We start from the raw sequence: 26236 nt of genomic DNA on the forward strand, positions 1-26236 counted from the left end.
CTTCAGGCTGGGAATCACTGCATTTCAATTAGACTGTGGTTTTCCACACCCAAACTAGTTTGGTAAAATCTGATATGTTAAGTTGGAGGCAATGGTTAAGGTAGGTTATGGGAGAATTCTAACTCTTCAAGGAAGTTTGGCACAGAGTAGAGGTGCCTCTGTCATGCGACTGCAATGATAATTATCATCATAATTTGTGTAGGAATTACAGTACTTTCAAATATATAGTTGCCTTTCATCTTCATATTAGATCTTTTGAAGTAGATATTATCAATATATTATTATACAGGTGTGGGAAATTCAGTTCATGGGAATTTTGACTTGTCTTAGTCACACTTAACACTAAGTAATTGATATTACAGACTATAACTCTCTCTTTTCATTTTGAGACTTTGTTGGACTTTTGTGATATCAAAGTCTGGTTTTCCTTCTCTTCTGACTGTCATTCTCAACAGCTTTCTCTATTTATTTTCCTCTTTGCTTCTGTGCAGCTATATATCAAGGTGTGTTGGGGTATGTTCCTTGAGTGATTTTTCTCTTCTCAGTCTATTTTCTTTGTATATGATCTCATTCATTACCAGGTCATTAAATATTATCCTATTCTGATGACTCTCAAATATGATCATAAGTGATACATCACTTCCATTCCAACCTAGATACACAGTTGTGAATTTTTCTTATTCTCTCCCTTTCAAATAAAAGTGTGGAAATAAAGAACTCCAAAATGACAGAATTGCAAGATGAAAGATGCCTGGATCCCTGTGTCACCACTGGAGGAGGGCATGAAGAATTGCAGGACCCACATTAGGCTGAGTCATGAACAGTAAATAAACCCCTCTTGTATTAAACCACTGACATTTCAGGGTTCATTGTTACTGCAGCATAGTTTTTCTTGACCTGGGATTGGTAAACTTTTTCTGTAAAGGAACATATAGTAAATATTTTAGACTTTGTTGCAGCAAACAGTCAAGAGGCAAAAATGGGAATTTCATACTTATAACAAGAAAGAAGCCAAATTTCCAAATTTCAAATTACTTTTTTAAAAGTAATAGCAATATAATGTTATATGTAATACTCTAAGTCACATTATGTATAATAATATGTTGTTTGTGATACAGATCCACTAATGAGAAAACTGAATTTTTTGGGGAGGATAATGTTTTTCTTAATTGAAATTCAGAGGTGGTGTTCTCTCTTAACAAAATCAACTGCAAATTTGCTTCTGTTAATGCTTATCTGTAATATTATATGTAAAACATATTTGATCTTTAAAACACTTTTCCACAAAGATACTGCCAAATATTGATATTAATCCATGTTAGTTGATCATTTATGGAATTCTGTTAGATTCTTCTCTTGATAGTTGCTTTTTAGCAGGTCATTACATTGCAGATTAATTACTTTAAATTGAAGGTTAGATGGACTCTAATAATAAAGTTACATACATTTTGAAATATAAACATCTCCTTTGCACTTAAATTGAAGGTAATAAAATCTTCTGGAACTCTGGTTTAAACTCAGAAATCTATTCATTGCAAATTTGTAAGGGAAGAGACATCTTCATTTTTGTTTTAATTTTTGGCAGCACAGAAAGTTCACAAGGCAGCTTGACATTTGTTCTTATCTGTTAGTGCTACTGTAAGAAAATACTCAAGACTGGGTAATTTGTACACAATGGAAATTTATGTCTTATAGTTCTGGAGGCTAAGAAGTCCAAGATGAAGGCACTGGCAGGTTAAGCATCAGAGGAGGGCCTAGACAGACCCAGGCCCTCAACCCCTTATATAAGGGGCATAATTCCATCATGAGGGATCTATATAGGTACCATGGCAAACCCTATGCTATGGTCTGATGTTTGTGTCCCCTCAAACTTCATAAGTAACTTAATCACCAGTGTGATCATTTTAGGAGGTGAGGACTTTGGGAGGTGAGTAGATCATTAGGGCAAAGTCTTCATAAAAGAGGCCCCAGAGAGCTGCCTTGTCTCTTCTACCATGTGAAGAAATATCATATGAGGGGCCATTTATGAATCAGAAAGTGAGCAGGCCCTCAACAAACAAAAAATCTGCAGGCAATTTGAACTCAGGCTTGCAGCTGTCAAGACTGTGAGAAATAAATGACTGCCGTTTATAGCTACTCAGTTTCTGGTATTTTGTTATAGTAGCCCAAAAGAACTAAGCCATCTTAGTAACTGACATTACAGAACTTTATATACTTAGATGGTGAAAAACTCCCTAGATGTTTCATATCTTTTCCATTTACTCTTTAATTTCAGAGGACTGCAACCTGGATTAAAGTCTGGAGAACTAAAAGGACAAAGGAAATCCAGTAGGTAGCTGTATAGTCATTCAAAATAGTCTCGCCTTGAGAAACATCTTAGTATTAAATGGAGGAGAAAAAAACATTGAGAAGCTTTTCTGTCCCATAACTGTTCACGCTAATTGTACTATTAATATTAGACTTGAATACAAAATACAAGTCTACTTTTCCTGCTTTCCTAGAGGAGCTTGTACTCCAGAACTAACAGACTACTTGTAGCTCCTCAACTATGCTATATTGCTTCATTGAGAGTTTGCAATTCATTGCATCATTTGCAAAATGTTGATGGAACATCTAACTGAAAGACTTTTGGGACATACCTTGAGGGAATGCATGTAAATTATTAAGCATGATACTTAGCGTAATCACATAGTAAATGCACATTATTATTAGCAGTAGTATTACTACCGCTTTCTGCATGTTCAAATGCTGTTCCTTTTAACCTGAAAGTGTCTTCATTCCATTCTTTTTTAGAATCTGTCCCCAATCTGGGTGACTTCTTTTCTGTGTTAAATAGAACTTTGATTATTTTATTTACAATGACAATAAAAATTCAGGTCACAAAAATTAAACAAAGGGTTTCACACCCTCATTATTGCCCCCAAAAATACAACAATCAAACATGATTAGATACTATCCTTATTACTTGTAGCCTTTGGAAGGTGGGAGACTTTACTCTCTCCAAGTGCACCTTGTCCCAGAGTAGGAATGCCCTGAGGGTGAACAAACACAGATATTTTTTTCTGAGCTTTATACTGGAGTTTCTGCAGGCTTCTGACCTCCTTCCTAGCACCAGCTTCTTTATAATATTTTGAAGTATGGGATTTGTGGCTCCTCAAGGCTACCGTACAATGGACATCCCATAGGCAATTATGTTAGACCCTAACAAAGGAATGAACCTCTTCCCAAATGCATTTGATAGGGTGAGCATGCAAGACCATTTAAGTTATGCAGTTTTCAAATGTTATATATTTTTTCCTCAGTGCAAAAATGCAGATAACCTCCTTAAAAATGTGTAACTCGCTTTGGTACAACTTGATTAACAATAGTCAATAATATTAATATTTCATAATATTACAAAAAGGAGAAATTATACACATGATTTGTACCAGAATTTCATAAAGTTATTTTTCCTCAGACTATAATGCACACACAGTTTTCTACTATTTATTTACTCCGCCAGTATGTCAGGACACATCTGTTACTTCTATTATTTATACAATTTTAATCTTTTCTGGAAGATTGAACCATTTATATATTTGTTCTTTGAAGGTACCATATCTATGTGTGTGGGTAAATGTACACATATTTCACCTCTGAGAGTCTTGCTTAGAGCACAGACATTGATAAAATATTGGAACATCCCTATTTGACTAAAGAATGAATCAATGATGAAAATCTAAGGCTTGCTGGCAGTTCAGTTCAGAAGCTGCCCCGTTGCATCTGCGCAAAACTGATTTCACATCTTGAGGCCCTGGATTTGGCATTTTCTTGGCATGTATATATTTGGGCTGAATCCCCAGGGTGACCTCCTCTATGTATTTTCACTAGCCATTGAATCCTTCCCAGGGAGAACAGGAAGTCTGGCACTGCTTTTGATGACACATCAATGACGTGATGTCTGGTTTCTATTAAAAATCAAAAAGCAAAAGTTTTTATGCCAGAAACAAAGTATAGATAATGTCATATATAATCATTAGTATATTGCTTAATATACTAAGCAACCAGGCTCAAGGGCTGCCAGTAGATCCTGCATCATGGTGAACAGCTTGACTAGAGGCCTAGCCAAGGGTGAGAAAGGCAAATGCCACAGGCAATCACAGACTTCTATGATAGTCTCTGCATTTTCTGTTAAATGGCCCCATTAAGATAGAACTGCAGTAGTTATTTGGTTAGAAGCAAAGTAGTATACCAGTAGCGTGTCAGGTTTTAAAGCAAAGCAGGTTCAACTGCTTAAATTGTGCCCATATATATAACATACCTGAATTTGGAACTTGTAAGGGGTATGACTTGGTTCCATTATAGACTCCAGACATAACTGTCTTTGTACCAGGATTTAAACTTGGTCCCAAGGAGTTCTTCTATCTAAAAATAAGCATATTATACCTACTTTTTGAGGTTCTGGAAAAAAGGAGATAAATAAGATTAGTGTTTTTCCCTTAAGAAGCATATAATCCATTAGGAGAGAGAGAGACATGGAACGTACAAAAGCAATTAGGTATAAGAAGAGCTGTGATGGGGGATATACAGATACAGACAAGATATCGAATAAATTGGGGCAAGAGTCACACCTGACTTCAAGAGGAGGCTGTAATGGTCAGATTCCCAGTGCTCACCATTAGTCATTCATCCTTTTGTGGTCCAAGAATTGGAGTTGTTTAAAATGTCACATACTGGCCAGGCGCGGTGGCTCACGCCTGTAATCCCAGCACTTTGGGAGGCCAAGGCAGGTGGATCACGAGGTCAGGAGATCCAGACCATCCTGGCTAACACGGTGAAACCTTGTCTCTACTAAAAAATACAAAAAATTAGCGGGATGTGGTGGTGGGTGCCTGTAGTCCCAGCTACTCGGGAGGCTGAGGCAGGAGAATGGCATGAACCTGGGAGGCAGAGCTTGCAGTGAGCCGAGATCGTGCCACTGTACTCCAGCCTGGGCGACAGAGCAAGACTCCATCTCAAAAAAAAAAAAAAAAAAAAGTCATGTGCTGCATGAGCAGGATAACCTACTGATATACCAGAGAGTAAGTAGAAGGGCCATGAGGCCACACAGATAAAGGAGTTTTGTTTTTGTCAACGGGAAAGGAGGAGTATTAATATTAGACATTAATAACTGACACTTAGTCTTACTATGTGCCAGCAACTACTCTAAGAAATTTACATGTATCATCTCATTGATCACATTGAATCTTCTCATATTCCTGTTAGCTAGGTATTATCTTGAGAATGAGAACCTTGTATAGAAAGAGGAATTACAGTTGCAGGTCAAGGAAGGGTGCTTTATCCTGGGAGGCAGAGCAAGAAGTAGAAGTTGAGCTATCTCTGGAGAAAACATTCATGGGAGTATCCCACCCAGAGGGCATGTATCTTGGACTGGAATCTGAGGCACGTGGAAATTTTGAGTATCTTAAAAGGACAAGTTGGAAGAGATGATGGGCACAGGAAGGTGGGGTGGAAAACTAACTTTTTCTGAAACTTATATAACTTTATTTACAAGTTTGGCCCTCAACAGTTTGATACGTGGTCTATCGTCAGATTTTGACTTCCTTAGAAAAATAACCTCTTTCTTTCACACGGACAGAAAGGGATGAAAAATGATAGTCACTGCTAATTTTTTAAAGAAAATTTACTATGTGCTGGGATCTGTTTCAAACACTTAGCATACATCATTTCATTTACTCCAAGTAACAGCTGTATAAGGAATGAGCTACTGTCATCCCTACTTACAGATGAGAAAATGGAGATTTAGGATGGTGAAGTAACTTGTCTAAGGGTCACATCTCTAAATCAGGTATTTGAACCAACATTAGAAACCATAGCAGTCTGATTCCAGAGCCTACACTCTCAACCCCAAAGAGAGGAAAGTGTTAGATTATAACTCAAGGCGAAACATTTCTGTTATGGTGGAAAAATAAGAAAAATAAATTCCAGCAAGATGTGTCTTTTCAAAATTAAAATATAGTTTAAGCAGTTAAAGATTTTTTGCTGCGAGGCATTACAGACCACTGATAAATGTGTGCTGTCTCAGGCGGAGATTGGAAACAACGCAGCGGTAGCTTTTAGCCGTCAGCCTGTGGTTTGCTGCAGCTGTGATTTTCCATGGATGCAGTTTTAGGCTATCTTGTCACTGGCTTTTTGGTGCCAGAGGCTGCAGAATGCTGAAGTTTTTCTCCTTTTTTATTTTTATTTTCTGCAGACTTGACTATGCCTGAATCACCTAAAATTATTACCAGTCATGAGCCCTTTGTTGAACTAACGTCTTACTCCCAGTGCTATTTTTTCTTATTTCAATTGCCTTGTTGTTCTTCAATGTGATTTTTACTCTGGTGGACGGGAGAGGGGGGGAACAATCTGTCTTTTGATGATTTTGTTGGTTTTTCATTGGAATAAATCTGCAAAAATGCTTTTCAAAACATTTTGAATGGCAGCAAACAGTCTGGGAGGTGTTTTAATGCAATGGAAAAATAAAGGATTCATGGGGAAAAGATTTTCAGAGAACGTGGACAGAAAAAAATGTTAAAGCTGTTTGAAACGCAGCTTTATCTACCAAAATGACCCATCTAGTGTCTTTACACAAGACTTTTCTTTCAGAGGTGTTCAGGATCCAACATTTTGAGTTCACAACAACAAGCAAATGCAGAATATTTGAAGCAGCAGAGCGAAGCATTGGCTTTAGCAGGAAGTCAATTATTGACATTTACTAGCTGGGAACATTGGGCAAGTTTCTGTGATTTACCTCTGCCAGTCTCAGTTTTCTCTTTTGTGAATTGATGATAATGATATTAATTAACTCATAGTTGTTATGAAGACTAAATTATATATATATACATAGCTATTTGCTGAGTGTTTGGTAATATTAAAAGCTGAATACTGATGGATATTATCATTATTTTATAAGTACCTTTTCTTTCCTGCATTGATGTTAAAATGACATCAGTAAAAGTGTGTTGGTATTGATCCTGGAAGAATTCTGGCTTCATCTAGTTCAATCTTCACCAGACCAAAGAATCCTGCCTTTCTCCCAGAGACATCCACAATGTACTCATTAGTGCCATCCGTGGGCACCTTACTTTCTTTCATGATTGTATGTAGCATTGTTGGAAAACTGGCTCAGACTCTTAGAAAGTACCTATTCTAAGTACTGGTTTCTAGTAATTTCTACCCATTGGCCTCAGTTCCGTTCCTTGGGGCCACCTAAGATGGATTTGGTCTCTTTTCCATATGCCCCAAATATGTGAAAATATCTGAACAAGTTACATAACCACTCCGGGCCTGGGTTTACTCATATGTAAAGTGCAGACTAGTGTTTCGCCCTCATGGTGGTCTCCTGAAAATTAAAAATAGATATATGTCTGAAGATAGCCTAGCTATAGCAGGTGCTTAATAAGCTGTAGTGTGCTGGACTTAGTTTAAGAGCCTCTGCAGATTCTGTGAGTATTTGTCCATGTGGCTGATGACTCTCTATGAAGATTGCCCAATGTCAAATGTTTTCCTGCAGGCCACAGAAGGGATGTTTGGATTTTGGTTAATGCACATGGCAGCTCTCCATGATGGGGGCTGTGTCTTTTTGGTACTCTATTACTTGGCCAAACAGCCACACTGTGAGGAAGTTTCTCACTGCCTTGTGGTGCTGGCTTTCATGACATGGCAGTGGCTTGCCTCACTTTGGACTTCCCATGTCAGTGCTTCCCTGTTGCCCCTGGGTCAACAGACCTTGAGAGGTGCCCACATTGGTGCCTTGGTTTACTCAGCCAGGTCAGCAAGACTGGCAGTTGCAGGCTGCAGATGAGGCTCACGGGCACCTATGGGCTCACCCCTCATGCCGTGACTTGTGCTGTGGGTGTCACTGCCACTGCCTCAGGTTCTGGCTTCCCCAGGTGAGAAGCTGCAATTCTGAGATGAGGTGAACTCAATATCCTGTGAACACTTTGACTAACAGGAGCTCAGAGCTGGGCTTTCTTTTTGCTCCCTGACAGCTCTAGAGTGCAGTAGTTTCAGGCAGTTCTCTGAAGATGCCCCATGGGACTCAGCATTCAGCAGTGTTTGCTATGAACATGCTATTGAAATGACTCTCCTTTCCATGACTCATTCCTCCCTTTATTTTACTTCTGTTTTCAGGGATTTCAGTCTCAATAATTTGGGGGGAGTTAGCATATAACATTTGTCTCAATCTCTGTGTTCTTGGGAACTCTGGTAAAGATGGGTAACTGGTATTACTATTGCCAATGCTCTTCCTCTTACTCAGATTTCATTTCTTTGGGTTCACCAACCATTGCTTTCATGGCGGATTATCAGCTCTTCACTCTCCTACTCACAAAGCAAAGCTTATTTCTCTATTTTATGAGTCATCGTCTTTGGCCCAGTACTTCCCTTCTTTTATTGCCGCCGCCAGAGTTTCTCCCTTAATTCTTACTCTTCGCTTTCAAATCTCATCTGGTAATCTGATCTAAATAATATGCCAACAAGTGCAAGAGACTTGACACATCTCCTATGGGAGATAGTATGTTTGAATATTCATAGAAGTTTTCTGGAAAAAGAACCCCAACTTAACTAGAAACCATGGATTGGCAAATTTTTCTTGCAAAAGGCTAGGGATTAAGGGATTAAGTATTTTAGGCATTGCCAGCCATAGCCATATGATCTCTGTTGCAGCTATTGAACTTTATAGGTGTAATGTGAAAGAATTCATAGCAAATATGTAAATTAATATGCACGGTGTGTTTCAATAAACTAAATTTGCAAAAACAAGTGTTTGACCAGATTTGGTCTATAGGTTTTGGCTACAGACACTTGCTCTAAACAATGGAATTATAAAATTTTGGAAAATGTGGGTTATTCAATATCTTTCAAACTCAGTTTTCTTAGTTTCAATTCATTTTTAATTCAGTAAATGATATTGAGAAGAAAAGGTAACAAATACTTATTGAATTCCCCAGTGAGCCATATTCTAGGCTAGGGATTTCCATATGACACATCATTTGCTGCTCCTAGCAACCCTGTGAAGTCACTGTTGTTATTCTACTTTTTAATGAGATGAATAAGCAGGTCCAGAGATAAGTGAATTGTCTCTTTGTAAAAGGCAGTGTCAAGATTCAAAAATAAGCTTACTTTAACTTGAAGATCTATATTAAAGTATTCTAATTAAGTACATACTGTATGTAAAGTTTTGTACCACTGGCTGCATAGAATACAGAGATGAATAAGACATAGTTTCCTTTTAGTTAGAAGCAAAATAAAATATCAGCAAAATAAAATAAGACAGGCTCTGATATCCCAAGAGACCTACAAGGTACTAAGGGAGTTTAAAGGAGCTGCCTATCAGGCAGGTGGGAGGCAGGAAAATCCCACAGAAAGGGTGACAATTAAGGTGATATTTGAAGAACTAATATGATTTTGAAAGCTAGAGATAAGGAAAAAGGTTGTTCTAAGCAAAGAAAGAAAGAAAGAAAAGGAACAGGAAGAATCACTGCCTACCGAGGAGGTGCAGGCCATCAAAGAGAAGGCTTGCCTTCGTAATTGGCCAAAGGCTTTGCTCAGCCCTATCCCTAAAGGCCCCCTCTGAGTCTATCTCTGTCCTTTGACTGACCATTAGTTAAGCGAAGTCGTCCTTGTCTAATCTTCTCCTAGAAGGGTGTTTCATTGTGCATGATGGATGCAAAAACAGAATTCTCATCAGTAAAAACAAAAGCACACAGAATGGGAACTAATGAGTCAGAAGCTGAGTAGATTTTGGAAGAAGGGAAGGCAGAAAATTGTCACAGGTAGTACCAAAGCCGTAGGGCCTAAGATAATGTTCTAATTTAAAAAATGGGAGTTGAAGGCTCATTTTTATTACATGCTGGTTTTACTGGATTCTGCAACATAATGACCAACACTTTGCACACATGCAGAACAGCCTAAAGCTGTAACAACTACGACACGACTAAATCCATTGGTCAGCTGTCTTTTGCAATATTTATGACAACTGCAATTTAAATTCTTACTTGAGCAATCATATTTTCCCTGGACCGTGAGGACAAATAAGGGCAGGAAATTTTTCTGTCCTGTTCCATGCTGTCCTTGCATTTGACACATTGCCTTGTATATTGTATGTGCTCAATAAATATTTGTCCATTGATTACTTGAATACATGGCTGGATTCAGCCAGATTACCCTACAAGTAGAGAGCTAGAGTTTGAATTTTGTAGTAACTTGTACAACCTTTCTCAGCAGAAGCAGCCTGTTTCATGGAAGTATTCCTGTAATTCACTGGAGCTTCCCACATTCTCCTCCCAGTCTTTGAAGGCTCATAGCCAGAAGGAAGTGCTCAACCACCTAGTGTAACCAAGAGTCTTGCATCATTCACACAGAGAGGGAGATTTTCCAAGTTCTTATTGCGGTGGAAAGATGAGGTCAAACTGTAAGGGGTCAGCAGTGCTCTTAACACTGCCTTTGTGTTGTTTTCATATAAATATTTTTACTAGGACATTTTTTGGCAAACAAGGCTGGCTCCCAGGACTGTGGAGAGCAGGGAAGCTTTGCTCACCACATGCCCATGGTATGCACTTGAGTCAACTTAGGGCCAGTGTGATTTGAAATCATGTCCTTTTTCACTTTTGTCTTGATGCTTTCTCACTGACTCAGTGTCTATCCTTTATCCTTTCTCCAAATGGGAAACATCTGGGCTAAAGTGAAGTCCATGTCCAATTCCCCACCTCCCTCTCCTACCAAGAAAGCAGCAGCTGTTTCTGACACACTAATCCTATTACAGATGTTCTGATAATTACCAAAAAGCTCAATTTGGCAGCTTATTGGTAGAGTAGCTAAACCAGATTCACACATTTAAACATCTTCTGCCATTCACCTAAGATAGTTCTCGTTAAAAGTCTATTATACAATTTGGTTGGAGAAACTCTGAGAGGGTGCTTCTTTACTGAAATAGGTAAGTTTATTAAAGCAAATATAAACAATAACCTTTGATGCTTCCACAGAGAGTGTGGTTGGTTCATCTCTCTGTTTCTCCCACTTTGCAAAGCCTAATCCAAAATGTTGCCAATGCCTATTGGAGGTGCAAATGGATAAATCCAACGCCATACATTGCACTTTTCCTTTTGTCATGTTTCTTTGTTCAAAATACATTTGACCCATGTCTTCGTGCCAGAGAGCAAAGCAACATAGTATTTGGTAATACGATCTTGTGATAATAAAATGCCTTACATATTAAAGAGTTTGTGTGTTGTTTTTGTCTCCAAGTACTGTCTTATCCACAACCTTATTTCATTTCTATTATGCTATAAGATAAGCAGAATGCATTATTTTCATTTCTTGGTTATTTTCTCTCCCTTAACTCTTATATCCAACATAAATCAAGGTCATTGATTATAACTCTGCAATGGTCTCGGAGTCAGTTCTCTACACACTCCTACAGCATTACTATTTTACCGAGGCTGCCATTTTCTCTCATATAGTCCCCAGCAATTTTTTCCTAGCTGTTCTCCTAAACTTCTGATTCTTCTGTTCACAATATTATTATCTTTCCAAAACAAGGAATTGATCCTTCCCCTCTCCTTTATCTGATATGTTAATCACTCATCACTGCCTTCCTAGGTCAAGTCTGAATCCTTTAGTGTCATGCACAAGATCTTGTCTACCTTTCTTTAGTTTCCAGATGACTTGTGGTTGTTAAGCTATGTCATGCCTCTTCAAATTTCTGTGCCTTTTCTCATATGGTATCATTCATCTGGAATGCCCTGGCCCACTCTGTATTCTTATGAAACTCCTATTTATACTTTAAGACTCATCAAAACATTCACCTTATTTGTGAATGTTGTCATGACTCAGGAAGAGTTGAGTGCTTCTTCCCTCTCTTTATGTGACACTTTACACCTTTACACAAACCTTTTTCTGGTACTCATCAAACTGTAAGAAAAGTATTTGAACAACCAGTTCCCCTATTAAACCATGAATTTACCTTTATATCTCCCCCACCCCTGACAATGGCCCAATGCATGTCACATACCAGGTACCCAGTGAATGCTTATTTAATAAATAGATTTTACAAATAAGAAAGAACACTGTGAAGGAGTATCAGGGACAAGACTTTGGAAATATGTTCTAATCCTAGCTGTTCTACTAATTCGTGGAAACCTCTCTGGACCCATTTTCTCACCTACAGAATGAGTGCATTGATTGGGCTATCTTTATGGTCTCTTCTAGGATTTACTACTGTAAGAAATTCTAATAGGTTGCTCATCTTTTTAGTTAACAAAGCCAGGACCAAATTCAAGATCATCTGACTTGGGGTCTAGGATTAACTTTTCTGAAGCAAAGGTTGAAATTAAAAAGGAAGATATGTAGGAAGACAAAAGGACCTATTGATCCCAGTGTTGGTAATAGGTTGCACCAGCTGTGTGACCTTGGGGAAGATATTGTCTCTCTGGTCCTAGTTTTTCCATTTGTATAATGAAGGCATTAAACTAAATTGCAAATAGGTGACACTACTTTCCCAACTTATTCCTTCTATGCCAAAGGCAGTCATAATTAATCAATTACAAAACATTTCATTTAATCTGTCTGCAGGGTCAGACTTCATCTCAACACGATGCTACAAGAAGCCACTTCTGTTCTTTGGAGTACTTTCAATGCCAAGAATGTACATGAGATTAAAACAAAAGAAAGCTATTGATCTTTTTGGCACTAGATATTTTCTGAAACCTTTCTCAGTTCTGTTATATTCTAATAGATCCATGGTGGACTTTTTCTATATTTGGACTTAGTTTCTTGTCTCTGAGGGTGACCATGAGGAGCAGACCATGCACAGATCCCTGCAATGGGTGGGTTCTTTCATGATGAGCCCAGGCATAATCACCATCCTGTGAGTGACCAGTGTCTTTTATTTTCTTCAGGTCTAATGCCAATGACTCAGTCACATAAGCCAACAGGGTATCCATATTAAATGCATCTGAGCAGAGTGAAAATCAGTCATAATTGGGCACAGATGTGGATGCAAAGTTCTCATGTGTCTTTTTTCTTCTCAGTGGACTACTGCAAAGGAAGTGTTAACTGATTTTGGCACTCTCATCTGCTTTCCAGAAGGCCTGTTTAGAAAAGCATATGAGCACTTGGGGATTCCTTGATGCTTCTAGAAAATAGATTACATGAGGACATTCTCTGAGTCCTAATTAAATTAATGTTCCTTTTAGTTCCTGGAATGTAATAAGTGTAAAAATAAACATTTGTGGAATGAATGAATTGTTAGACTTCTTTTTAGCTAGAAATTCTATTGCCAAGTGCCATTTTCTCTCTAGAATGATGCCTCCTTACCTTAGTATATTACAGAATCTCCCCTCTATGAGCTGCCTTATTCCTCTGACTTTGGAAATAGCCAACTTTGTGTCTCAGACTAGCCTCTAAGTCTCTCAGGCAGGGAAGCACCTTACTTCTTTTCATTATATTATATATGTTATAATATTTATGTTACATAGCTCTCATATATTTATATAATAAATTATATATTATATATGTGTTATCATAGGGTATACTTTATACTCAGCATTTAGTAACTACATAGCAGTCAACTCTCATCCACATTCATGGAAAGATAATCTTTTAAAATGAGAGAACCAAGGAAAGAGAAGAAGGTTTATTCAAGTATGGCAGAATATAGGCTTAAGCCACATAAGCAGAATCATAACCTCGAAGATATGGGGTGAGGCAGTCCCCTGGATTGATAACATGTTATATTTAGTTCTAGCTGATACTAGCTTCGGAGAAATAGGAATAACCTGGAGCACATTCAGAGAAGAGGGACAAGGTTGGTATCTTGGTCAGCTTAGGCTATAATAACAAATATTTTAGACTGGATGGCTTAAACCAAAAGACTTATTTCTCATAGTTTAGGAAGCTGAAAGTCTGAGATCAGGGTGCCAACATGGTTGGGTTTTTGGTGACGGTCCCGTTCTCACATGGCCTTTCCATGGTGCCTGCACACAGAGAGCGAGTTCTGATCTCTTCATCTTCTAAGGGCACTAATCTCATCACAGGGCTATGCCTCCCTGAGTCCACCTAAACTTAATTATCTCATAAGGCCCCATCTCTAAATGCCATCACATTGAGGATTAGGACTTCAACAAAGAGATTTGGGGGAGACACAGACATTTAGTCCATAGCAGTGAGTGACTTGGAAAGCAGGCTATGCAAGGACTGGTTCAGCACTCTGGAGGCATTTACTCAGGGAAGAAAGGGCTTAGTGCTGGCATGATAGCTGTCTAAATTTATCGGAAGGCCTGCCTTGTAGCCACAGGATTAAGTTTATTGTGTGTGCTTTCATAGGGCAGAACTAAGATTGGTGGATAGAAAATATTGGAATGTGAAGGTGAGGTCCCTCCTGAATATGCTTCATGAAGGGTGGATGTCTAAAATCACAAAATTCTCAAACTGCAGGATACTTACCAGGTTCAAGTATGAGTATTTGTTACACATGACTCAACATTACTTTTTGGATAAAATACACAGGGCCTTATTGCCACATGGGAACATTTGGTGCCTATTTTCTGCTTGGAAATATTCAGCCATCAAAATGAATTTGAGAAAACAAGCACTTCACACAGCAGATAAGCATCAGTAATTACCTAAAATCTAAACTTCAGGAATTGGGGGCTCAAATCCAGCAGATCTATGGTACCATCTTATGAAGCATCTGAAGCCATTTGACTGATTTTTATCACCTTTACTTATTCCTAATAGAGACAGTGACAGTGGGCTCTTAAGCTCATGGAATAAGTCTGAGCCTTCCTGGTTTTCCAGGAGAGATGTCTCCCTGATTTTTTCAGGTCTGTTCAGGAAGGAGATATCTTCTTTCACCCAACCACTTGGGAGGCTGAGTTCTTACAGCTGGCATTAATCTTAGGGTTTCCAGGCACAGAACAGAGAAGTTGCTAAAAAAAGCAATAAAACTGGGTGTGCTTCTCTACCCCAACATCTGTGCTGCCTTCACTGAACCATGCTTTGTACCATGCAGCCTAGTTAAAAGACTTTTACACACAGCAACATACTAGGTTTTATATCTTCTCAAAGAAAAAGCAAAACTAAGCAATAAAGAAAAATGAGCCGTGTCAACAAAAGCATATGAGCTATTTTGCAACTATTCTATTTAGACTTCCTTGTTGGTAAAACAATGTGTTCTCAAATTTTCTTCACTAACTTGCCTTCCAAGACTATGTTAATGACACAGAATAATGACTGTCTGGATATAATTTTTTTAAAAAAACTTTCCATCTGTCTTCTTCATATGACATCTTGTATTTCTCATGCATACTTTACCCTAGAAAACTGGTCTTCGATGTGCCGGTGCAATCAACAGAAATGTTCCAGCTCAGAAATGTTTTCAAGAACAATTCTTTATAATCAAACATGAACAAGCAGAGCATTTAAAAAATGTATTTCTCTTTGGAGAGGAGCCAGACCATGACCAAATTATCTGGAACCTGGAACATGAGAGTGAAGCCAAAATGTAAAAATGGAAATAGAAAATGGTGTCATGAACCAAAAATGGAGACCAAAGGGTGTGTCTCTATGAATTCATCTGAGCCAGACCTTTGGATAGAAGAAGACAATGAAAAGTTAAAACAATCCCTGTATTTTTCTCATTTGACTGGCATTGATTGGTTACACTAATGATTCTTAGCCTTTTGGGGGTCCTGGCCTTCTTTGAGAATTTGATGTAAACCTCAGATGTCCACCTCAGAAAAAGATTAATTCTCACATGAGCAGTTTGAGTTACAGAGAGATCACACAAGAACCTCAGGCGAGGGGATTAACAGGTTAGACACACTGATGTGGTTTAGCTGTGTCCCCACCCAAATCTCATATTGAATTTCCACGTGTTGTGGAGGGGACCTGTTGGGAGGTAATTGAATCATTGGGTGGGTCTTTCCTGTGATGTTCTCATGATAGTAAATAAGTCTTATGAGATCTGATGGTTTTAAAAAGTGGGAGTTTCCCTACACAAGCTCTCTCTTTGCCTGCTGCCATCCACATAAGATGTAACTAGCTCCTCCTTACCTTCTGCCATGATTGTGAGGCTTCCCCACCCACATGGAACTGTGAGTTCTCCATTAAACCTCTTTTCTTTGTAAATTGCTCAGTGTAAGTTATGTTTTTATCAGCAATATGAAAACAGACTAATACAGTAAATTGGTACCAGTAGAGTGGAGTATTGCTGAAAATATACCAGAAAATGTAGAAGTGACTTTGAAGCTGGGAAACAAGCAGAGGTTGGAACAGTTTGGAGGACTCAGAAGAAGACAGGAAAATGTGGGAAAGTCTGGAACTTCCTAGAGACTTGTTGAATGGTTTTGAACAAAATGCTGATAGCGATATGGACAATTAAATCCAGGCTTAGGTGGTCTCAGATGGAGATGAAGAACTTTTTGGGAACTGGAGCAAAGGTGACTCTTGCTATGTTTTAGTAAAAAGACTGGTGGCATTTTGACTCTCCTCTAGAGATTTGTGGGACTTTGAACTTGAGAGAGATGATTTAGGGTATCTGGCAGAAGAAATTTCTAAGCAGCAAAGCATTCAATAGGTGACTCAGGTGCTGTTAAAGGCATTCAGTTTTAAAAAGATAACAGAGCATAAAAGTTCAGAAAAGTTGCAGCCTGACAATGTGATAGAAAAGAAAATCCCATTTTCTGAGGACAAATCCAAGCTGACTGCAGAAATTTGCATAAGTAATGAGAAGCCAAATGTTAATCCCCAAGACAATGGGGTAAGTGTCTCAAGGGCATGTCAGAGGTTATCACAGCAAGCTCTCCCATCACAGGCCCCGAGGCCTAGGAGGAAAAAGTGGTTTTGTGGGCTGGGCCAAGGGTCCTCGTGCTGTGTGCAGCCTATGCACCTGATGACTTGCATCCCAGCTGCTCTAGCCATGGCTGAAAGGTACCAACATAGAGCTTGGGCCGTGGCTTCAGAGGGTGCAGGCCTAAAGCCTCAGCAGTTTCCATGTAGTGTTGAGTCTGTGAGTGCACAGAAGTCAAGAATTGGGGTTTGGGAACCTCTGTCTAGATTTCAGAGGATGTATGGAAACACCTGGATGTACAAGCAGAAATTTGCTGCATGGGCAGGGCTCTCATGAAAAACCTCTGCTAGGGCAGTGAGGAAGGGAAATGTGGGGTCTGAGCACCCACATAGACTCCCTACTGGGGCACCACCTAATGGACCTGTGAGAAGAGGGCCACCATCCTCCAGACCTCAGAATGGTAGATGCACTGACAGCTTGCACTGGGTGCCTGGAAAAGCCACAGACACTCAACACCAGCCCATGAAAACAGGGGGCAGTGAGGCTGTACCCTGGAAAGTCACAGGGGCAGAGCTGTCTAAGACCATGGGAACCCACTTCTTACACCAGCATGACCTGGATGTGAGACATGGAGTCAAAAGAGATTTGGAGCTTTAAGATTTAACTGTCCCACTGGATTTCAGACTTGCATGGGGCCTGTAGCTTCTTTGTTTTGGCCAATTTCTCCCATTTGTAATGGCTGTATTTACCCAATGCCTGTAACCCCACTGTATCTAGGAAGTAACTAACTTGCTTTTGATTTTACAGCCTCATAGGCAGAAGGTACTTGTCTTGTCTCAGATGAGACTTTGGATTCTACTTTTGAGTAAATGTTGAAATGTTGGGAAGACATGACTGGTTTTGAAATATGAGGACTTGAGATTTGGGAGGAGTCAGGGGTGGAATGACATGGTTTGCCTATGCTCCCACCCAAATCTCATCTTGAATTCCCACATGTTATGGGAGGGACCTGGTGGGAGGTAATTGAATCATGGGGTGGGTCTTTCCCGTGCTGTCTCATGAGATCTGATGGTTTTAAAAATGGGAGTTTCCCTATACAAGCTCTCTCTTTACCTGCCACCATCTACATAAGATGTGACTTGTTCCTCCTTGCCTTCCACCATGATTGTGAGGCTTCCCCAGCCACGTGGAACTGTGAGTTCTCCATTAAATCTCTTTCATTTGTAAATTGCCCAGTCTCAGGTATGTCTTTATATAACAGCCGCGTGAAAACGGACTAATACACACACAATACAAACTTAAGGTCTAATTTGCAGCTCAGAGCTCAACTAACACTATTTTTCAAGTGAGTTATCATCCCTGGCTCCAGAGGTTTAGACTCATAATTTATCAACGTACTAAACATCCCTACTGAATACCCATCCATATGTGCCATCATTAATTCAAATTCAGTCTACTTAAAATTTAACATCCAAGCTCAAAACCTGAGTCATTTTGAGTTTTCTTTCTTCTGCATTCCTCTAGTTAGTCAACACGTTCCAACAATTTCATCCTCCCTACACATTGTGATCTCTTATATCTAATCCGTTTGCTGCTCCCTCTGTTCCTGTGGTCCTTATTTCTTCTGATGTGACTTAGCTGTAGATTTCTAACTGTTTCTAACTGGTCTTCTTGTCCATATTAATAAAACACAGGTCTATTTTTTTCACATTTGGCTTGGAAACATTTAAATTTTTCACTATCTCATGGATTATATCTGAAATTTTGGAAAATATTCAAGACTCACCACCAGAAACTTTAATTCCTAGGTTTTGACCAAAATCCTTCCCTCCACCTGGTGACTTCATGGCTGCTTGCAGAGCTCTTACCCTTTCTTAAGAATCTCTTGATACTTCCTCTACTTGCCTTTCTTTCCTCTATCCTTTTTCCTTTTGGAGAAGTATTTTTTTCTTTTGAACTTCCATATCATTATACATAAATCTCTTTTCAAACCTTTTTGAGGTATAATTTATATATTATAAAATTTATCCATTGTTTAAGTGTGTGATGTAAAATAGATTTACAGAATTGTGGAACCATTCCCACAATTCAGTTCTGCATATATTTTTCACCTAATAGAATCAGCACTGCCAGGCACTGTGATTAACACATTACTTTCACAATTATAACCATTGTGATGGTAATAATTATTGCTATTTTATGAATTAAGAACTTAAGACATAGAGATATTAAGTAATTGTCTGAAATCACATAACCGTTTTGAGGCCAAATCAGGATTGGAGTCTAGGTATGCCTGATTGCAAAGATTATGTTTTTTGGCAATATGACATAATTTTTCTCCATTTAAAAATCTTACTTTGGAACTGTAATTCCCTAACTAGATGTGAATTCATTTGGTCCAGTGTTGTATCCATAATGCCTAGCACACATATAAGCAAGCTCCCGGTAAACATTTAAATTACTTCGTGAATGCATAACTATGTTTCATGATGGGGTTATTTTGGAATTATTCCACTATTATTTTTGTTCAAATAGTAGGCTATTGCTTGTCTTAGGTGTTGGAATAATTTGGGTAACTATCACCTGGGTGGTGTTGAAGGGATATAAATGTTTGTTAATCCATTTTCACATGAAAGAGGTAAGTAGAGCTAAAAATTTATGCCACTTTGTTAGTAATTCTTGATAAATAATCCCTCAGCATTTTAATTTTCTAATCTATAGCATGTGGTGGTAGTAACTGATATACTCATCTTGAGGAATAAGTATAGTGAGAAAAATGTGAGAATAATAGTAGGAAAAAACTAAAGGAGGAAGGAAGGAAGAAAGGAAAGAAAAAGGAAGGCAGGAATACAGGAGGTCAGAAAGGCAGAAAGGAAGAGAGGAAGAAAAAATTGCTGACTATATTTAAGGAAGCATGCACAACTTCGTTCTCTATTTCTCATGTCTCAGTGGCATATTCATCCCATTTACCACTTGCAAGTGAAGAATATATACTCTCCAAAATTTTTTTGATTATTCTGAAATTTTAAGATTTTCTAGATAATGAAGATCTAGTGTAATTACAATTAAATAAAAATTTTCTGTTGGTGACTTTAACTTCATTTTACCAACAATTAAACTTGCTAAATATGAGGGAAGGAAAGTAGGGAAGAAATAAATGAAGAAAAGAAAAAATAATGAGAAGAAAAGAATGAAGGAAGGAAGAGAAAAGTGATTGAAGGAATACAAGATAAAAAATAAAGAGAAAAACGAAGACCAAAAAAAAGGAGGGAGAAGATAAAAAGAAATTTTAAAATAATGGAACAATAGGAGCATAGAAAAACTTGAAAGGAAGAAAAGAGAGAAACTTAGCTCATACCATTTCAGCCAAGCCTATACATTTTGAAGCAAAATTTTCTGAATCTATGATTTAACCACAAGCATTTAAGTGTAGTTTGAGCTGGAAACAGTTTCCACCCTGACATTTCTCCAAATGTTTTACTGCTGAAAAGACTGCCTTATGCATGAGATCCTCTCCCAGTTCCAGACTGCATTTGAAGGCAAACACTGGAAGCACTGGTTTTCCATTTCCACAAGAAATGAAAGGTTCTGGCCTTTTGTTAGCCATACACGGGAGGGCTTGATTCACAAGTAGACACTGCCAAGGGTATAGGAGTTTTACATTGCTGCCTGGAGGCCAGATTGTTTATGTCTTTCCTGATCCTATTCCAATGTGATCTCACACATCATGACAGGGATTCTGTATCACTCCATTGGAAGTGGTCCTCATTAAGTGAACTCTAGAAGCCTCTTCAAGGCAAAATAAAGAAGGCCTTGGCCGGAAATGGAGACTCTGCAAAGGGAAAGAATGTTGGACTTTTCTTTTTTTTTTTTTTTTTTTTTTGAGACGGAGTCTCGCTCTGTCGCCCAGGCTGGAGTGCAGTGGCGCGATCTCGGCTCACTGCAAGCTCCGCCTCTCGGGTTCACGCCATTCTCCTGCCTCAGCCTCCCGAGTAGCTGGGACTACAGGCGCCCACAACCGCGCCCGGCTAATTTTTTGTATTTTTAGTAGAGACGGGGTTTCACCGTGGTCTCGATCTCCTGACCTTGTGATCCGCCCGCCTCGGCCTCCCAAAGTGCTGGGATTACAGGCGTGAGCCACCGCGCCCGGCCGGACTTTTCTATCTAAAGTTTAATGTCCAGCTCTCAAGATAATTCATGAATCATGCAAATTCTCTTGAATCCTTGCAAATAGACTATATATGCTATTTATCTGGAAAAATCTCCATAGCCATTTCTGCCCAACTGCTATATTTTTTCAAGACACTGATAAGCTATCTGTTTTATATTGAGGCAAATTGATAGGTCACATGTATAGCTCACTGAAAGGGTCAGAATTTCTATCATACTGTCAACATTTCTATCATAGTGTTTATCATGGTGTTCTATCATACTGTTTACCATGGTACAGGGAGACACTGGTCTGCTTATTCATATTTGTCACGGCTTCATTATTTGTGAAATAAAGTTAAAACCAGCTATAGGCAATGTTTGATTTAATTGTGATTATACTAGAGTCATATTAACTAGAAATACTAGCATTTTGAGACACTCAAAAGGGGATTATGAGGGCATATATTTTTTACTTTTGCAAGGAGAAAAGGTGATGGAGATACTATTGAGACATCACCAAGAAAATAGTTAATCATATTTCCTTAACTGTAAAGTCAGTGATATCTTCTTATTTCTGAACCTAATACATTCATCCTTTTAAAATATCTGGGATTAAGTAAATATTCCCAGAACATTTTGACACTAATCTACTGATGCTGCAATCATATCTAAATGTGTAAGATGAAATATTCCAAATACTATGTTGTTTCTTTTTCTTAGGGATAGTAGAGGCCTTGCACTCAATGATTGTTATCAGAGACAAAAAGAAAACTCTATGAGAAGGGAATATTCAATTTTCTTCAGCTTATGTGATTGAAGTTATTCATTTACAGAAGTTCTGATAGTCATATGATTGTGATATTTGCTAAGTATGTCCTATTTGGTCAAATTGGTTGGTTTAGATTTTCAGAGGAATTTTTTTTAAGACATTAAGCACTAGGACCCTTCAACAGATCCTCTCTCTCAAGGAATTTATGACCTAGCTCTAGTGGGTCCACATTTCTGGCGGGAGATAGCATTCATCCTGGGCTCTCCACCTACCCCACTTCCCCTCCTCTCCAGTCTTTCTTCCATTCACATGTCTATTGTCCTAAACAAACTGCATCACCTGCATGTCCCTGAAGGTCTCAGATTTGTTCATGTCCCTGGCCTTTGTACCTGCTAATCTCTCCCTGGAAAGTGTTTTCCCATTGGGATGATCCTATTTATCCATTATGATCTTATCTATTAATTAACACTTGGTGAGAGCTTACAATTGGGCAGATGATGTTCTCAGTGCTTCATAGATTTTGATTCACTTAACCCTCATAATACTCTTATTTTCACAGTGTTGATTACAGAGGTAGGGTTTTAGTAACTGGTCCACCTCTTTCTTGTATGTACAACACAAATTATTTAAACCCAGGGAACTGAACTTCCGTTTCTGATCTTAATGGCATGCTAGACCCTCATTACCCCCCACAGATATCACATTCTCTGAGAAGCCTTCTTAGTTTTTTTCTGAGGTTAGGTTTACTGTTTTGTTTTGTTTTTCCCATGTGCTCTAACAATTCTTTGTGTTCAGTCTTTATTACTGTACTCACTACTATGAAGTAATTACCTATTTATTTGTGTTTTTATTTTTTATTTTTTTTGCAAGTTAATGATGAGCTACTTGAGAGAAGGCACTGTTTTTTTAAATTTATCTTTTTCTTCCACTTAGTAACTATTACATAGTTAACCATCAACAAATGTTGAAAGAATGAATGAAGTGGTTGGCTGAGTATTTTGCTTATTTTTTGGTTTGTTTTTAAGCAACAAACTATGTCAAAGAAAAGAGTCAGTTGATAAACTTTACATGCTTGGGAAACAAGAGAGCATTATAATGTTCATTATGCTATAGGAAACTACAAATAGTATAGAAACATGATGATTTCAATTTCATTCAATTTTATTGTTTTCAATACTTGCAATTAAAAAATAAATAGGTGCTTTAAATTCTTTTATAAAGGTGGTGTGAAAAATACGTCCATACATGCATATATACATATACATAAAATACAATGCTTAGTGTGACCAAATGTTTATAAATTTATAGACTTCAAAAATATTAATTCACCAAGAAGAGCAAAAATGTTTGTCAAAATACTTGTACCAAACTTTGGTTTAAAAAATATAGTCACTGTAAAATTTGGGTCCACTCCAATGTTTGAGAATGAGAAAGCTAATGAAGATGATGAGACCCATCAAAGGAAGGCCTCTTCTTGTGGGGCATCCAGTCTCTGATTATGTTTTTGCCTTGTCCCTTAAGTGTTGAAAAGGCTTGGTTAATTATAGAGGCATGCTTTTGGCCATTCACTCATTATCTCTGCATTCGCTTTTCTGCTCCTTATCTCCATGATTATAGGGAATGATTCTGGCTATCACTGTGCAGCATGATGGACACTTTTAACCTTCATTTTCATAAACTTCTCTATCCCAAACTTGAGGGACAGATTTGAATTATAGGTATGTCCACCACTTTTACAATAACATTTGGCCATCTCCCAGGTCCAATTAAGGTAATCAAGAGAAATAGAGATTGAATATCATCCTAGTTAACAAAAGAGTATGTAAATCAAATATATTTGATTATAATTTCAAATTTATATCTTCCTAGCTGTGTGAGATCTTGGGAGAGTCACCTAACCTCTTTGAGCCTTAGTTTCTCTCTGTAAAATGGAAAAGAGTGGTAACTACTCAAGAATGCATTAAAAAGTACACCTGATATGGTGTTTAGCAAATAACAAACACTCAAGAAATAGAATCTCTCAATATATATATATATTTTTTTTTACCATTTTTAATGTTACAATTATTAACATCAGCATGAAGAGATTGCAATTGATGTAAACAAAATGGTAAGCCATTTAGCTGGGTCATATTGTCCACAAAAGATCATTGAATTAAAAGAACAGCTGATATGGTATATAAAATAGAATCAAGGTATAAAAATATACAAATACATACCACTTTCTTCAAGAGAGTGTCACAGTAATTTCTAGGCACTTACCTTTGGCTTTTGAGAACAGCAACTTATCAGGATTCTATAGTTTAATGGAATAACTGCTTTAAAAATAGTCAACACTTCCTTTTCTAAGTTTTTCTTTCTTAAAAATGAGAATTTGTAGATGTTCATGGAAATGGTGTTTTTATGGCTGAGTGCATTTTGAAATGTATGTATTAGTCCATTCTCACGCTGCTATAAGGACATACCTGAGATTGCATAATTTATAAAGGAAAGAGGTTTAATTGACTCACAGTTCAGCATGGCTGAGGAAGCCTCAGGAAACTTACAATCATGGCAGAAGGGGAAGTAAACATGTCCTTCTTCACATGGCAGCAACAAGAAGTGCAGAGGAAAGGCGGGAATGATGATGTCAATTTCACACTTATAAACCCGTCAGATTTTTTGAGAGCTCACTATCATAAGAACAGCATGGAGGCAGTTACCTACATGATTCAATTACCTCCCACTGGGTCCCTCCTACAACATGTGGGGATTATGGTAACTACAGTTCAAGATGAGATTTGGGTGGGGACACAGTCAAACCATATTAGTTACAAATGCTTTATTCCTACAGAAGTAACATTAGCATATTAAAAGTTCTGAATAATCTTATGGTTAAAGAGTCTCATTTAAATTAAAACCAGAATTTTCCAAACTTATTGGCCACATTCACACAGATTGCCACACTGCCTCTGATTTTTTTTGTCCAGAAACCTAAACATAGTCTGAGGAGTTCATTTTTTTTCAGATGACTAGCATTTCCTGAGCAGATACATGTCCGTCATTCTGGAACCAAGGATTTCTTCTCCACCTCCCAATGGAAGTTAGTTTTCTGTGAGTGGGGTTAGCAAATCCATTTTCCAGAACCCAGTTGTCTCTGAGTGAACTGTTAAAATCTAGTTTCTGAGCCTGTGAAACTAAGTCCATAAACTACCCATGAGTGAAAGATATGATGGAGCAGAAAGGCAGTGCTTTTGACATTAAAGAAAAAATGACAGTTTGGGTCCCAGAGCAACTGTCTTTAGAAAGTCACTTACTAAACTTTCTATTCTCCATTTTCTCCTTTCTTTAGTAAGGGGATAATAATGTCAATTTCACACTTTGTAGTTGCAACCTACTGTATTGATATATGTTACCACTATGACACAGAAACCCTGAAATATTTATCCCTATAGCTGGAAAATATTTGAGAGTTTTCTCTCGAAGATCCTGTCTTTAGAAAAGCGATATCTTAATCACCATTGAGAGGGTCCCTGGTCAATTTAATTTCAAAGTCAAAGCAAGAAAATTTTACACATGATAGGAATATGGCTTTTCAGATATCATATTGGGCTCTGAACAAATACTTGTCCAAATGAATTAAATTGAAAGCACTTTGTGGAGCATGTAGCTCATGTTAAAACTTCAAATATGTGAAAACTTGCTTTCCTTTTCCTATAACTGACTTTCTATCCTGACTCTCCATTCCTCTAGCCACAGATCACTTGATCCAGCCACTTCCAGGTAATTTTAGTCAATTCAGGTATAAAGCTCAGGCCCATTCAGGACTTTCTTCTTGTTCTACATCCCTGTGCTCCACAGTTCCTGGGACTCATGTGTATACAATGGTCATCTGTCTTGATATCTTCTGAGAGCTGCAGCTGTTCATTTGCTCTTTAATCATCTGCTGAGGAGGCTGAAACTTTCCCCTGTTGCCATCTATTGAGAAGTCTGTGCTCCTACCTGGCTTCTGCTTTCATGCTCTGTTCTGCCTTCTTCATTCCTTTGCTCCCTCCTTCTTCTATGTCCCCATACCCTTCTTGCCCTCTTCTCCACTTTCCCTTCTTCATTTGTTTTGTTGTTTCTCTCTCTCATCAATACACACACACACACACACACACACACACACACACACACACCATCTATTGAACACATAGCAAGTGTCAGCCCTACAAAAGTGACTAAGACAGGGTGCTTGGCCTTAAGGAACTCTCAAATAAGGGAGTCTGCATCATGAAGGTAAGCCCAACAATTGCAGCCTTGAAAAAAAGTCTAAGTCTCTTAAAAAATGTTTCCTTTATGTCAACCAAATCTTCATACACCAAAACTTTTGAATCCTAATATCATTTTGTCTTTGAGTTATCTTGTCATTGAAGACAACTCATCACCTGGTTTAGTGCCAGAAATAGGAGGACTACAGGGAATCCACAGGTTTTTTTTGTTGTTGTTGTTTGAGGATAAGAAATAGGAGGCTCATCTTCATA

The 26236-nt window shown here is 38.2% G+C and overlaps 1 long non-coding RNA gene across 2 annotated transcripts in view; it reads right to left on the reverse strand.

Annotated features, from left to right (window-relative positions):
- Positions 1 to 4299: 4299 nt before the first annotated feature.
- The window catches only part of LOC106993303 (uncharacterized), a 233053-nt gene continuing 211116 nt past the window's right edge, over positions 4300 to 26236 (reverse strand). For both annotated transcript variants that reach the window (XR_001439508.3, XR_013404523.1), the window contains one exon: positions 4300 to 4404. This is a non-coding gene — a long non-coding RNA (uncharacterized LOC106993303). The remainder of the gene's footprint in view (positions 4405 to 26236) is intronic.

The sequence above is a fragment of the Macaca mulatta genome, chromosome 14, assembly GCF_049350105.2.
Source record: "Macaca mulatta isolate MMU2019108-1 chromosome 14, T2T-MMU8v2.0, whole genome shotgun sequence".
NCBI classification, from domain to species: Eukaryota; Metazoa; Chordata; class Mammalia; order Primates; family Cercopithecidae; genus Macaca; species Macaca mulatta.